At 33.5% G+C, this 13,351-nt stretch overlaps 1 long non-coding RNA gene across 2 annotated transcripts in view; it reads right to left on the minus strand.

Annotated features, from left to right (window-relative positions):
- LOC115933772 (uncharacterized) overlaps positions 1–13,351 on the minus strand; it is a 46,568-nt gene that overhangs the window by 24,639 nt on the left and 8,578 nt on the right. For both annotated transcript variants that reach the window (XR_008677329.2, XR_008677330.2), the window contains exons 2-3: positions 3,060–3,286; positions 581–642 (exon numbers count right to left, since the gene is read on the minus strand). This is a non-coding gene — a long non-coding RNA (uncharacterized lncRNA). The remainder of the gene's footprint in view (positions 1–580; positions 643–3,059; positions 3,287–13,351) is intronic.

The following is a 13,351-nucleotide window of genomic DNA, read 5'->3' on the forward strand; positions in this document are numbered from 1 at the left end:
GGAAATTTACCCATGTCAAATTTAAATATATTTGCTTATATTTCTTGGAAAAAAGATTTTGGATAACTATCAATTAAGCAGCCAATTCCATTTGGGGTGCAGAAAATTTTGAGCACCTTGATAAGAAGGAACAAAATTTTTCCTCTAAATAACCAACTCTCGATCAGAAAAACTGAACTTTTCTAAATATTTATTATTAACAAAACTTTTTTTTGTCTGATTCCACTAGAAGCATTCTATGTTGTGAACACCATAAAGTTATCCTATGTTGTGAACACCATAAAGTTATGAGGGAAAAAATGTCAAATCTAAATTTTATTTAGAAGTAAGATATTGTTTTTCTGGACTTGCAATCCAATTCGAATGCATTGTTAGACTTTTCTGTTTTCTTATGATTAAATAACAATGGCTTAAAATGATAGCAAGTCAACTGAAAAGTTGCTTTGGAATAAAACAAAAGTGGGAATGCCAACTTTCTTTTCTTCTCTATAACTTCATTAACATGGTTGTATAGACATTTGCATGTAAAATGTAGCTAACAAAAATTACACAGAAGTAAATTTAGTCCTCTAGTGCCTACCTCTATGGTGAAATCAGACCATTTGGCATAGTTTGAAGTCTTCCAAGAAGCCTGGTTTCCACCTGGAAAATAAATTACTAAATTTGAATGTGTTACTTATACTATGGTGAGTTGTCTATCTGTTACATTTTATTTTAGTGCATATACTAGAAATTGTATTTAGGGTGTTCTAAAATTGTCATCTGTCAAGGTAGAGAATTATAATAATATAATTATACTCAGAAAGCGTTCTGATTTTAGATTATTTTGGCACTGTTACAAATATGATGAATTTTTTAAAAATTCAGAATGTTTATTACAAATTCATATGTTTAATTGTCAAATTTTGAGATTAATTTAGATAAGCTATAACCAAAGTTTATTTTCTTTGCATTTATTGGTACATAGTTAATGCTTATACACAGGCTTCAGTGTAACACCTATACACTATTACAATATTTAGCTGTACTTATTTGCTTTATCTTTGAATGGTACTTTGTCCCAAAATTTTCTGAGTTTGATAAATTATCAAACATTTATCAAATCACTGTTGCATTCTCTGTTCATCAATACATTCTGTTTTAAATCATAAACAGTTTGATTCTGAGTTATAAGAAATATTTTGAGTAATCAAAGATTCTATGTTGTATGACATAAAGTATAATAATGAGATTATTGATGAGATGTCATGATCAGTGAAGACCATACTCAGTGAATTTACCCAGATAAAACTATGTGTTATAATGCCACAAGTGTACACAGAGGTAGGAGATAAAGATGTGCTATCATGGCTCAGTAAAAACTCCTCACCACAGCTAGTGACAAGAACAAACAATGTTTTGTTAAAATCTGTAGGTTTTTCTTCATCTCAAAGGATAGTGCATTAATCTCCTAAAGAAAGTAATTGTTCTCTCTGAAATGTACAGTAAGTTGAGTTAAACAATTAGAGCAAGTATGGTTATGGAATTTTATTTTCTCAAGCTCAGAAACTTTTAAATTTACTACAATATACCCAAATATGTCTAATTACTATACTACTCTTGCAGTGATTACAATTTTGATGTTTGTCATTTTTTACATGCTAAAGTGCTTTGTGAATCCAGGTGATTATATAATGGATACCATCTTCTGTGGGAGTGAAAAGAAGAAAAACTTGATTCATACTTAAAGGTGCTATATTTGAGGAATGTGATGTTAAAATATTTTCTCTTAGCACAAGGCATTTGTTTTAAAGAATTTGTCTGGAGGACTCAGGACATTTTCTATATAGTAAACTGAATGATGAACATTATTTAAGGTGATAAATGGGAATAAATTTTAGAAAGTCATATCTCTAGAAAAATTTACTTGACCATTGGATTAATAGTCTAAGAAGTGATGGTGATAGAATAACAGTAGCGTCTTGGTGAAGCCCTTTCTCTTTGCTAGACACTTCACGTACATTCCCTCATTCAGTCGTTAATAATCACCTAATGAACCCAACATGATTTTGTTTTACTGATGAGAAAAATGAGGCTAAGTTTAAGTCACATAGCTTGTAATGGATGAGGCTTTATAGCTGTGGGACTCTAGAGTCCATCTGATCATGTGATGTAGTTCCATTCTGGTTTCTGAAGGACAGAGACGTGGAGGAGGTTTGAAAACTGTCTCTTTCCCCTCTTAAAATTCAGTTTTTCCTTTACTAAATCCAAAAGAGTAAGTGAAGTGGTCCAAGAATTTAGCAATGTAGTCAAGGTCCATTTGATTAGGAAGTCTTTATATGACTAGAAACAGGATTGCTTTGGCACATACATAAAGACTGGGAGATCTACACATCCATCCTCAAATTTAGCAATTTGAAGCAGTTAGCTACACGGACAGTTTTGTATGCATTGCTAAATGCAGACACAAAAACTGCATTTGCAAAAAGAGGAAACCCAGTTAAACTAGGTTGCAAATTTGGCCCTAATTTAGCGTAGCATTTGTGATACATATAGGTTAGAGTGACATTTATATAATGGTGTGAAATATGAGAAAGTTCCAATGCTAGACACAAAGACTTTTAAAAATTGCTTTTGCCTACTTTGGTTAGTTTAAGAAACAGGAGGAAGAATTTGGTTTTTCAAGTGATGGGAAGCCTTTAAGGATGTTGGAACACTGTTCAGTCCCCTGGGGTTCTGCCTGCTGTACAGTTTTAAATGTCTTTTAGCTAAAAAATTGGCCAACAAGGGAAACATAGAGATGAAATCTCTTCTTTCTTATCTGGAAAGTGAGAAACTATGGGTGGCTAACATAATCCAATTTTGATAGTCGAATAAATGGTCAGCTTTTGGGGTTAGAAAGTCATAATCCCCCTTGTTAATATGTCTATCTAACTGGAGTAACTACCTACCTATTAGAATTTATCTTGGAAATTTTGTCCTTATGCTCAGTTGTAGACGTGTTTCAGCTTAAGAAATACAGCCAAAAATGAGACTAGATAAATACACCATGTTTCATGTAAATGCTGCTATCATGGTACCTGAAACTATTTCCATTTCTTCATTGAAGACCACTGGAGGGCAGTGTTTTCTCCTTTGGGAACAGCACCTGGTTTCACATGGAGACTGCATAGATGTGTTAAAAAGGCATCTAGGTTACAGGAAATGAGTTGTACTTCTCATTCAGGCTGTGCTTGGAATTTACCCCCTCCTGTTTACGTGTCATTCAGATTGTTCCTTATCATACTGCCTGTCAAATTAGTTGTACCTGAAATCAGATTCCAAAAGATCATGTACAATACATATTTGCTGTTTTAAAGCTTTATATTCATTAACTATTTGAGGCATTATGTTAAGTTCATTTTGCTAATATAAATAGCAAATAAAAAAGGATATATAAGCAAGAGTAGACAGTTTTAACCAGATGCTTTGCACTTAAAATTTCAATATTTCATTGATTTTATTTTCAGTATAATTTTATTACATATAATATGTATACATACATTTGTCACCAAATTAGCAAATTCACATTTTCTGGAAAGAACAAATGAAGACTTTTCCTAGGAGCTTATTTGTCATATCTTATGATATGCCTTTTTCCCTAAGGATGGTATGTGGAAAAATGTTTAATTTCTTCTATTTTAAAAAATGATCTATTGCTGAGTATTAAATTATAAAATTATACTAATTTGTGTTTCCATTAGTTAAAAAATGAAACTGGATTACATATTAATTTGGTGTGTCAGGGGTCCATTTAATCTTTATTTAAAGGCATATAATGCAAATTGAATTCTTTTAATTATAATAGTCGTTTCATTGTTAAAAATGAAAATATCATATATTTTAGCTCTGTGACTTTGTCTAGCAAAATACTGCTACTTTTGCAAAATCAATATATAATTTTAGTCTAATGATTTACTTGATTTATTTTTTTCAATAAAGTGCCCAGAAGCTTACCTGGAACTTGGCCAAAATAAGGCAGAGCAACTAATCACTTGAGGAAAAACATAAATAACAATATCTGTATCATAAATGCTTTTTAAAAGTATTTCATTTTTATAACATTATTTCCGATTACAAAAGTAATACATGTTCATTGTGTACAGCCGCGTGCCACCACGCCCGGCTAATTTTTTGTATTTTTAGTAGAGAGGGGGTTTCACTGTGTTAGGAAGGATGGTCTCAATCTCCTGACCTCGTGATGTGCCCGCCTCGGCCTCCAAAAGGGCTGGGATTACAGGCGTGAGCCACTGTGCCTGGCCCCTTATACATATTTTTATGCACTAGTAAGTATTAAAAATAATTAGGATATATGACATTACTCATTGATGAGTGACACTTCCCTTAAAATATATCACATTTTCCCATGTCATTAAATATTAACTATAGTATTCCATAGTATAAATGCACCATAGTTTGTCTAACAAGTTCTCTAACACTATGTATTTGGTAATTGCTAATTTTTCCTTTTTTTGAGATAGAGTCTCACTCTGTCACCCAGGCTGGAGTGCAGTGGTACAATCTCGTCTCACTGCAGCTTCCACCTCCTGGGTTCAAGCGATTCTCCTGCCTCAACCTCCTGAGTAGCTGGGACTACAGGCATGTGCCACCATGCCCGGCTAATTTTTGTATATTTTAGTAGAGATGGGGTTTCACTATGTTGGCCAGGGTGGTCTCGAACTCTTGACCTCAAATGATCCACCCACCTAGGCCTCCCAAAGTGCTGGGATTACAGGCGTCAGCCACCATGCCCGGCCAATAATTGCTAATTTTTCTATATCATAAACAATGCTATGTGAACATCTCTGTGGACAAATATTTGCATACATTTATAATTACTTCCTCCAGATAAATTTCTAAAAGGGGAATTTTAGGGTCAAAAAGGATTTTTTAATGAGTTTTGATACACAGACTAAAGGGCCTTCCAAAATGGAAGTACATGAGAATGTCTGTTTATCCTAATCTTCACCAACACTAAATGTTAACAGGTTTTTAATGGTCTCGAATTTGATGTTTGAAAAAATAATTGTTTTTACTTTTAGTTATTTTGCTTACTTGAAAAATTTTAAATTTCATATATTGTTTGCCATTTATAATATTGCTTTATAGTGTACTTATTCCTATACAACACCCATTTTTTCTGTTGGGGTGTTTGTATTTTTTTTTATTTTTTATAAAGAAAGGTGTTTATGTAAAATTGCCATAGTAACACTATGCCATACATTTTACAAGGATCTTTCTAAGCTAAACTTTATCATATTTTGTTATTGACTTTTTCACTTTTAAATTGTCAATTTCTCAAGTGTTTTCATTAACATTTCTACCTTTACTTGTAGAAAATCTTCCTCATGGCCGGGCGCGGTGGCTCATGCCTGTGATCCCAGCACTTTGGGAAGCTGAGGTGGGTGGATCACGAGGTCAGGAGTTCGAGACCAGCCTGGCCAGCATGGTGAAACCCCGTCTCTAATAAAAAATACAAAAATTAGCCAGGCATGGTGGCACATGCCTATAGTCTCAGCTACTTAGGAGGCTGAGGCAGGAGAATCACTTGAACCCAGGAGGCGGAGGCCTGGGCGACAGAGTGAGACTCCATCTCTGAAGAAAAAAAGGAAAATCTTCCTCACAAAAGGTTAGATAAATATTCACTTTTATTATTTTTTATTGACTTCTTTATTTTTTTATTCAGACAGGATCTTGCTCTATCGCCCAGGCTGGAGTGCAGTGGGACGATCATGGCTCACTGGAGCCTCAACCTCTTGGGCTCAAGTGATCCTCCAGCCTCAGCCTTCAGAGGAGCTGGGACTACAGGCACGCATGACCACCTGCTAAAATATTCACTTTTGTTTTCTCCTACATATTTGATGATTTTTTTGTTTTTATTTTATGCATTTAATGCTTTAATATGTCTGCAATTTATTTTGGTTTATCATGTGAGGAGAGGATTGGATTCTTGTTTTTCAACTTGTCCCTGCAAGTTTATTGAATAATATAGTTTTTTCCTACTGATTTTAAGATTTTTGAATTTAGCTGAAAGGTTTTATCTTCTAGAGACCTCTCTTGAGATTAATTTCCACTCCACTGATTTCTCTATTTTTCTACCTTTATCACAATATTTAAATAATACAGTCTTATATCTAGTATTGCAAGTCCTTCAGTAGTTTTCCTTTCCAAAATTTTCTTTGTCATTCTTGACTATTTATTCGTTCATATTATTCTGAATTACATTATTAAGTTAAAAAAAGATTCACTTAAGAACATATGTTTTGCTGTGAAAAAATACTCAAGATGTATTAAGTGAAGAAAGCAAATTGTACAACAATATATATATTAGCCTTCTTAAAATTAAGAAAGTCAGAAAAAGCATAGAAGTGTGTGTGCAGGCCCATGTGTATGTGAGGCTGTTCCTTATTGATACATATAAACATTCTGGAAGATTGGCCAAAAAAAGTATTAACAATGGTTAGCTTTGGTTAATGGGAATGGACATTGTGGAGAAGAGGAAATTTTGCTCTTTACTTACAAAGAATCTTCTTAGGTAGTTTGGATTTTCTACTATGAACAAGCATTAGTCATAAAATTTTGGTAAATGTCTTTGAAAAAAATATTTGAAAAAGATTATTAAAAAGCTACTTACACACAAAAGGACAAATACTGCATAATTCCACTCATCTGAGGTACCTAGAGTAGTCAGATTCATAGAGACATCAAGTAGAATGGTGGTTGCCAGGAGCTGAGGGAAGGGGACAGTGGGGGTTGTTGTTAAAGGTGTACAGGGGAGTCTCAGTTTTGCAAGATGCAAACAGTCTGGATGGATGGTGGTGATAGTTGCACAACAATGTGAATGTACCTAATGCTACTGAACTGTACACTTAAAAATGTTTAAAACAATAAGTTTTATTTACCACAATTGTTTTCGCTCTGTCACCCAGGCTGGAGTGCAGTGGCACAATCTCAGCTCACTGCAACCTCTGCCTCCTGGGTTCAAGCGATTCTCCTGCCTTGGCCTCCTGAGTAGCTGGGATTACATGCACACGCCACCATGCCTGGCTAATTTTTTTATTTTTAGTAGAGACGGGGTTTCACCATGTTGGTCAGGCTCGTCTCTAACTCCTGACCTCGTGATCTGCCCGCCTCGACCTCCCAAAGTGCTGGGATTACAAGCGTGAGCCACCTTGCCTGGCCCTACCACAATTTTTTTAAAGCTATTTACAATGATTTACCTCTGGGGAGTTGGATTGAGGAGTTAGGATGTAGGCCAAGGACAATATTTTTCATTTAACACCTTCTGCATGGCCTGAATTTTTCAGGAGAAGCCCATATTATTTTCATAATAAAAAAATTTTAGGACTCTCTCTAGACCTATTCTGATTCAGAGGCTGCCCAATTAAAAGAAATTTAATGTCATAGCTAATTTTAAAAATTTATTGGAAATCCTACACTGAATTACATTAAATTTATAAATGATGGGACAGCTTTAAAATATTTACTCATATAGAAAGTTTTCAAAAATTTTAATGATCCTTTGAAAATTTTGAAATTTCTTCATATGGGTCCTACACAAGTTCTGTAGTTTATTAGTGTATCCCTGGGTTTTTTATATCTGTATCTCTATCTACAGATTGATAGAGAGAGATATATAATATTATATCAATTGCCTAATTGCTATTCTTTGTAAAATTAATTTGTCTCATTGAAGACTTTTTTGTAATTATTTTTTCCTCTAAATAACTGAAGGAAACTGTTGATTTTCATAATTTTCTTGACTTTAATCTTAAAAATAATCCTAAAGTAATTGGTCCATTCAAGTTGGTCAGTTCAAGTTCAAGCTAAAATTATTGGTTTGTGTAGAAATACTCTAATTTAGCCAATGTAACTGTTTTTTATTTATGTGATTTTTTTTGAATCATGTTAACATGGCTTAAGAAAATATCTATTATAAAGAATATGCTATAATATAAATGCCTGCAGAGTATAATACCTGTCACTCTCTGAAAAGGAATGCAAAGGAGTAATGAACGAAAAATAATTATTAGTACGATAGGATTTCCATGAATAATTTATGAGAACCTAGACAAGGAGTAAACAATAGATATCACCCATTTTGAGTCCTATAGACTTTTTCCATATTTGCAGAAGATATTGCTTGTATTTTTTTCATTTCTAAAAGGAAAGTGTTTTGCTTTTATTTCTGACTATATATTATCATTGTAGAAAGCATTCAATACTATAGACAAAAAGTATTTTCTTATGTGAAGATCAACCATAAACCTATCATCCAGATAAAACTACCATAAATAGTATTTTGCCTATTCCTCAAGAATTAATTACATTAACATATATTTCACATATTTATAAAAATGAGATCACACTGTACATACAGTTTTATAGCCTCCTTTTTTTCTCTTAATATATAATCACTGCTGTCTTTTAATGTCCATACAGATCTTCATAATTCTTAATGGCTATTGTTGAAACGTACATTTTATTTTATGGATGTTCCATAATTTATTTGATCAATCCCCTGTTGATTAACATTTAGGTAGTTTCAACTTTTTTTACTTTGAATATTGTAATACATCTTTTCACATTTGACAAGATTATTCCTTAAGAAATGTAAATGCTCAATGAGTCTGCATAATTTTAAGACTTTCGAGTTAAAATTAAATATTTTTTCTTAAAATTAAAATATGTGTTATTGCTGAACTGTCCTCCAAAAGAGGTCACAGTCATTTTGCTCTCAAGACTTTTCTACATTGGTTTTTCTTCTTTCTCTCTTTTTTTTAATTTTCAAACTCCGCAAAGTCTCAGAACATATCAGGTGTTAATATAATCTTAAAAATCATTTACATTCCAATAGATGGGAAATTTTATTTTATTGTTTCTTTTAATTTCCAGAATTTGATAAGTAATGAGGTTTATCTTGTTTCCATGCATCTATGGCCTATTATCTTATTCTTATCTGCTGTTCTTCTGGAGTATACCTCTTATTATTATTGACTTGTAAGCACCTCTCTAGGATTACAAATATTAATTTTTTGTTTGTGATGTGTATTTTTTTTAGTATGTCTTTAGTCTTTTTACCTTGTTTATGCCATTTTTGTCATACAAAGTTTTTATGTATTCCAATTAATGACTTTGGTATCACTCTTAGACATTCTTTACAAGATTAGTAAGAAAAAATTCAGTATTTTATTCTAATTATATTATCTTTATCTTTTCATATTTTTCATTTATATCTCTTACCAACTTACAGTTTCTTTTTTTAAAGTATACATTAGAGATTTAATATTTCTTCCAAGGGGTTAGTTACTATCCCCACACCACTTTTGAGCAATCCATTATTTTCTCCACTAAATTCTTGGATATGCTGTTATCTAGTTCCGGATTTTTGCCTCTATTTCGTTGACCTTTTTTAGCTGTGTGATTCCGAGGTATTGTTCAGGTTTTTCTGCAATAATGCTGTGTGACAAACACTTCCCCAAATCTCAGTGGCGTACAACAACAAATATTTATTTCTCTTTCATGGGTATCTGGGTCAGCTGTGACACTGTAGTGTTCTTCTGGACACAAATGGACTTTGCTCCAAGCTACAGGTCAGATTTGAGTGCTACACATTTCTGTTTTTTCAGGCTGTGATAACAACAGCTCCCTGGAACAAATTCTTCTTATAATGGATGGTAAGGGTACAAGAAGGCTGGCTGAAACTTGCCACACTCTTAAACCTCAACTCCAATACATTGTTTTTTCCACGCACACTGCATTGGTCTGAAGATCACACAATCAACCCTAAGTGAATGCGAAAGGAAAATGCATTGTCTCCACGGGGAAGGCATGTCAGGGACTTAGAGAAAATGAAGAACTGTAAGCAAATAATAATATCTACCACACTGAGCTAGTTATATTTTCTAAGTCTCAGTTTCCTCAGTGTCAAATAGAATAATTGTGAAGACTCAATTATACAGATGATAAGGCAGATTAGCTCCTACCCCTATCATTCTTTCTTTTAAAGGATTTTCTGACTATTCTCTACCGTTTTTTCCTCCAGATGAATGAATAGATTTTAGATTCCATCACATATGTTCATCTTTTTAATAAGTGAGGAAAATATCTTCTCAGTCATACTACTTTTAGACTGATGAGCAAGTTGTTCCAGAGCCTTACCAAGAGGAGGTTCAGGAATGACTTGGAACCTGTAATAATCAACATATTTTTTGTGTATTCAAAAAATTCAAAACTATACTGCACCAATTTGCAAATGATATTGAATAAATTGGGGTGGTTAGTATCCTGGAAAAATAAACTAAAATTTAAATTAGGATAATGATCATATTTTTAAAATGAGGCTCAAAAGAAGCAAATGTGAGGTGTACACATAAACAATAACGTATAGAATTGTGCAGGAATGTCTAGGCAAAAAGCACAGAGAAAAAAGACTTGAGGGCCTATCTAGAGTGCACGAACGGTCCCCAATGCGGATGAAAAAGAGTTTTCATGATTTATGAAATATCCCAAACAGGCAGGAAACCATTTTTCCTCTGTTTCATGTATAAATTATACTTTTATATATATATAAAAGTATACATATAAATATATATATATATTTATTTTTATTTTTTTGAGATGGAGTCTGGCTTTGTTGCCCAGGCTGGAGTGCAGTGCCGTGATCTCGGTGCACTGCAACCTCTGCCTCCCGGGTTCAAGTGATTCTCCTGCCTCAGCCTCCTGAGTAGCTGGGATTACAGTTGCGCACCACTATGCCCGGCTAATTTTTGTATTTTTAGTAGAGACGGGTTTTCACCATGTTGGCCAGGCTGGTACCAAACTCCTGACTTCAAGTGATCCTCCCACCTCAGCTTCCCAAAGTGCTGGGATTACAAGCATGAGCCACCGCACCTGGCCCTAATTATACTTTCATTTGAAAATTATTTCCTGCTTTGAACCACATTTTTAAAGGATGTGTAGAAATTGATGAGAGTTCAAAGAATAAAAAAGTAGCTAAAAAGATCTAATTTAGGTCCTTGAGACAAGCTAAGGGAATTGGCATTTTTAGTCTTAAAAGGCTGAGGTACTGACTTGATTAGTATTCATTTGTAAAATTTATTTCCAGAGAAAAAATACTGAGCATTGTTCCTCTATGTCTAAATAAGAACAAAAAAATTTTCATGAAAACAATTTATGACTATAAGGAGCAATGATTGTTGTTAAGTCATGGAAATACTAAAGATAAATATGAAGAAAGATTTAACATTTTCTATGTCTGGAAAGTGAAATAATTCTATGTTATAAGCAAGAGAATAGACAATTATGAATCTGGTTAAAACTGTCATTTGAAGGCCAGAGATAGACAGATACTCTTCTAACACTATGAGCTTATAAATTAATCTCAAGATAAATTGCCTAACATGTTAATCTGTAGTATTCATTAATAAATTAACTTGTGCATTTATTATGTAGTTCATCATAGCAAAATATCTGACATATTTATGCACATTTTTAATGTAAAATAAAATAGCATAGTTGTCCAATTTACTCCTTCTTGATAAATAGCAACAGATATATTAGGAATTCATTTGGTCAGTTTTGTTCTGTGGATCATTTTAGGCTACTAGGCAAAAGCATCCAATAAAATGTGACTCAAACTATGCCCATTCATTATTGATTATAATATAGAAATATGGGGTTTTAAATGTATTTTTAAACACTACTTTGAGCCTTAATTTTAAAGCCATATATTTTAAGTTATCCTCCAAAGACTCAAGTTTTGGAATGAAAATCCCCTTTTAAATATTATTTGTTAGTCCTAAAAAACTGAATTTTGAAAGGGGCATCTTCCATGCATTTTAAAAGGAGTCTGTAATAATTAAAAAAAAACATGCGAAATTCTCAGTAAAAAGGCAACTGGGAGGAGCAACATCCTTTGCTTTCAGTCTTATGAGGAACTAACTGCTCCATGTATGTGTGTGTGTGTATGTGTATGGGTGCATGCGTGTGTGTATATATATGTGTGAGATAAGAATTTTTAAGTGAGGATAAATGTCAGTTCTCAAAAATGTAGACCTGTTGATTAATTTATCTTTTTTTTTTTTTTTGAGACAGGATCTCGCTCTGTTGCCCAAGCTGGAGTGCAATGGTGCAATCATAGCTCACTGCAGCCATAGCCTTCTGGGCTCAAGAGATCCTCCTACCTTAGCTTCCTGAGGAGCTGAGATTACAGGCACATGCCGCTGCACCTGACTAATTTTTGATTTTTTTATAGAGATTGGGTCTCACTATGCTGTCCAGGCTGGTCTCAAACTGGTGGCCTCAAAAGATCCTCCCACCTCGGCCTCCCAGAGTGCTGGGATTACAGGCATGAGCCACCACATCTAGGCCTCAGTTAATTTAGATCCAATAATAAGAAATGTGTTTTGGTAGAAAGCAAGAATGAAGTAAAGTTGTTTTGTTTTTATTTAAACATCTGTCTATAGTTCTGTGAAATGTGTGTATATATGTGGAAAGCACAAATAGTTTATTCCCTACTCAACCCACTGGTATAAACTTTGTATAAGAAAGCAGTACATTTACAGATTACAAATGGGTCAATCCTGTCCCCAGATTTTTAGAATATTTCCAAACTACTGATATTATTGACTCTGATTTCATTTTGCCCCAAATGAAGGTCTGTTCTAACTTCTCTCTGCTTTGTTAGTTTTACATAATTAAATGGCCTTCACTGCTTGAAAGCCTTCCAATGGGTTCCACTTTTTTATTGTGTTATCTCAACTATTGATAAATTCATATTTGTAAGACTAATAGGCTGTCAAACTGTGTTGATGTCTGTGTTAGTTGTGAATATCCCTTAAAGTGTTCTTTGCATTGCAGCAAGAGAGATCAACCCATTTAAAGGAGAGTGTGACCAAAAGTGACAGCCTTGCTTTCTTAGCTATAGAATCATCAATGCATGGAAATATGCACAAGGTGGAAATAATGTAGGATGTCTATTTCAATTTCTAAAATTAATTTTTAATAATATTTTGTGTTTTATTTAAAACACTTTTTTTTGTAAGATAAAAAACTATATCACAGGACCCCACTGTCAGAACTGACTATGGTCGTAAAGGTGAAAATAGTGTTTATTCTGCCTTCTAGTTTACTTTTCCACCACTAAACAGCACCAGAGGCATGGCAACACTCAATATTTATTTGTTGTTTTGATTAACTGACAATGTAATATAATGGTAACACAATTGACCCTTCTCTGGTTTCTTTAACTTCTCCATAACTTTGCTGTTTTTAAAGCCACAGTTTAAAAGTATTTAGCTATTCTCAGGTGATATGGTTTGGATGTTTTGTC

This window comes from Gorilla gorilla, chromosome 11, assembly GCF_029281585.2.
Source record: "Gorilla gorilla gorilla isolate KB3781 chromosome 11, NHGRI_mGorGor1-v2.1_pri, whole genome shotgun sequence".
In the NCBI taxonomy this organism is placed as follows: domain Eukaryota; kingdom Metazoa; phylum Chordata; class Mammalia; order Primates; family Hominidae; genus Gorilla; species Gorilla gorilla.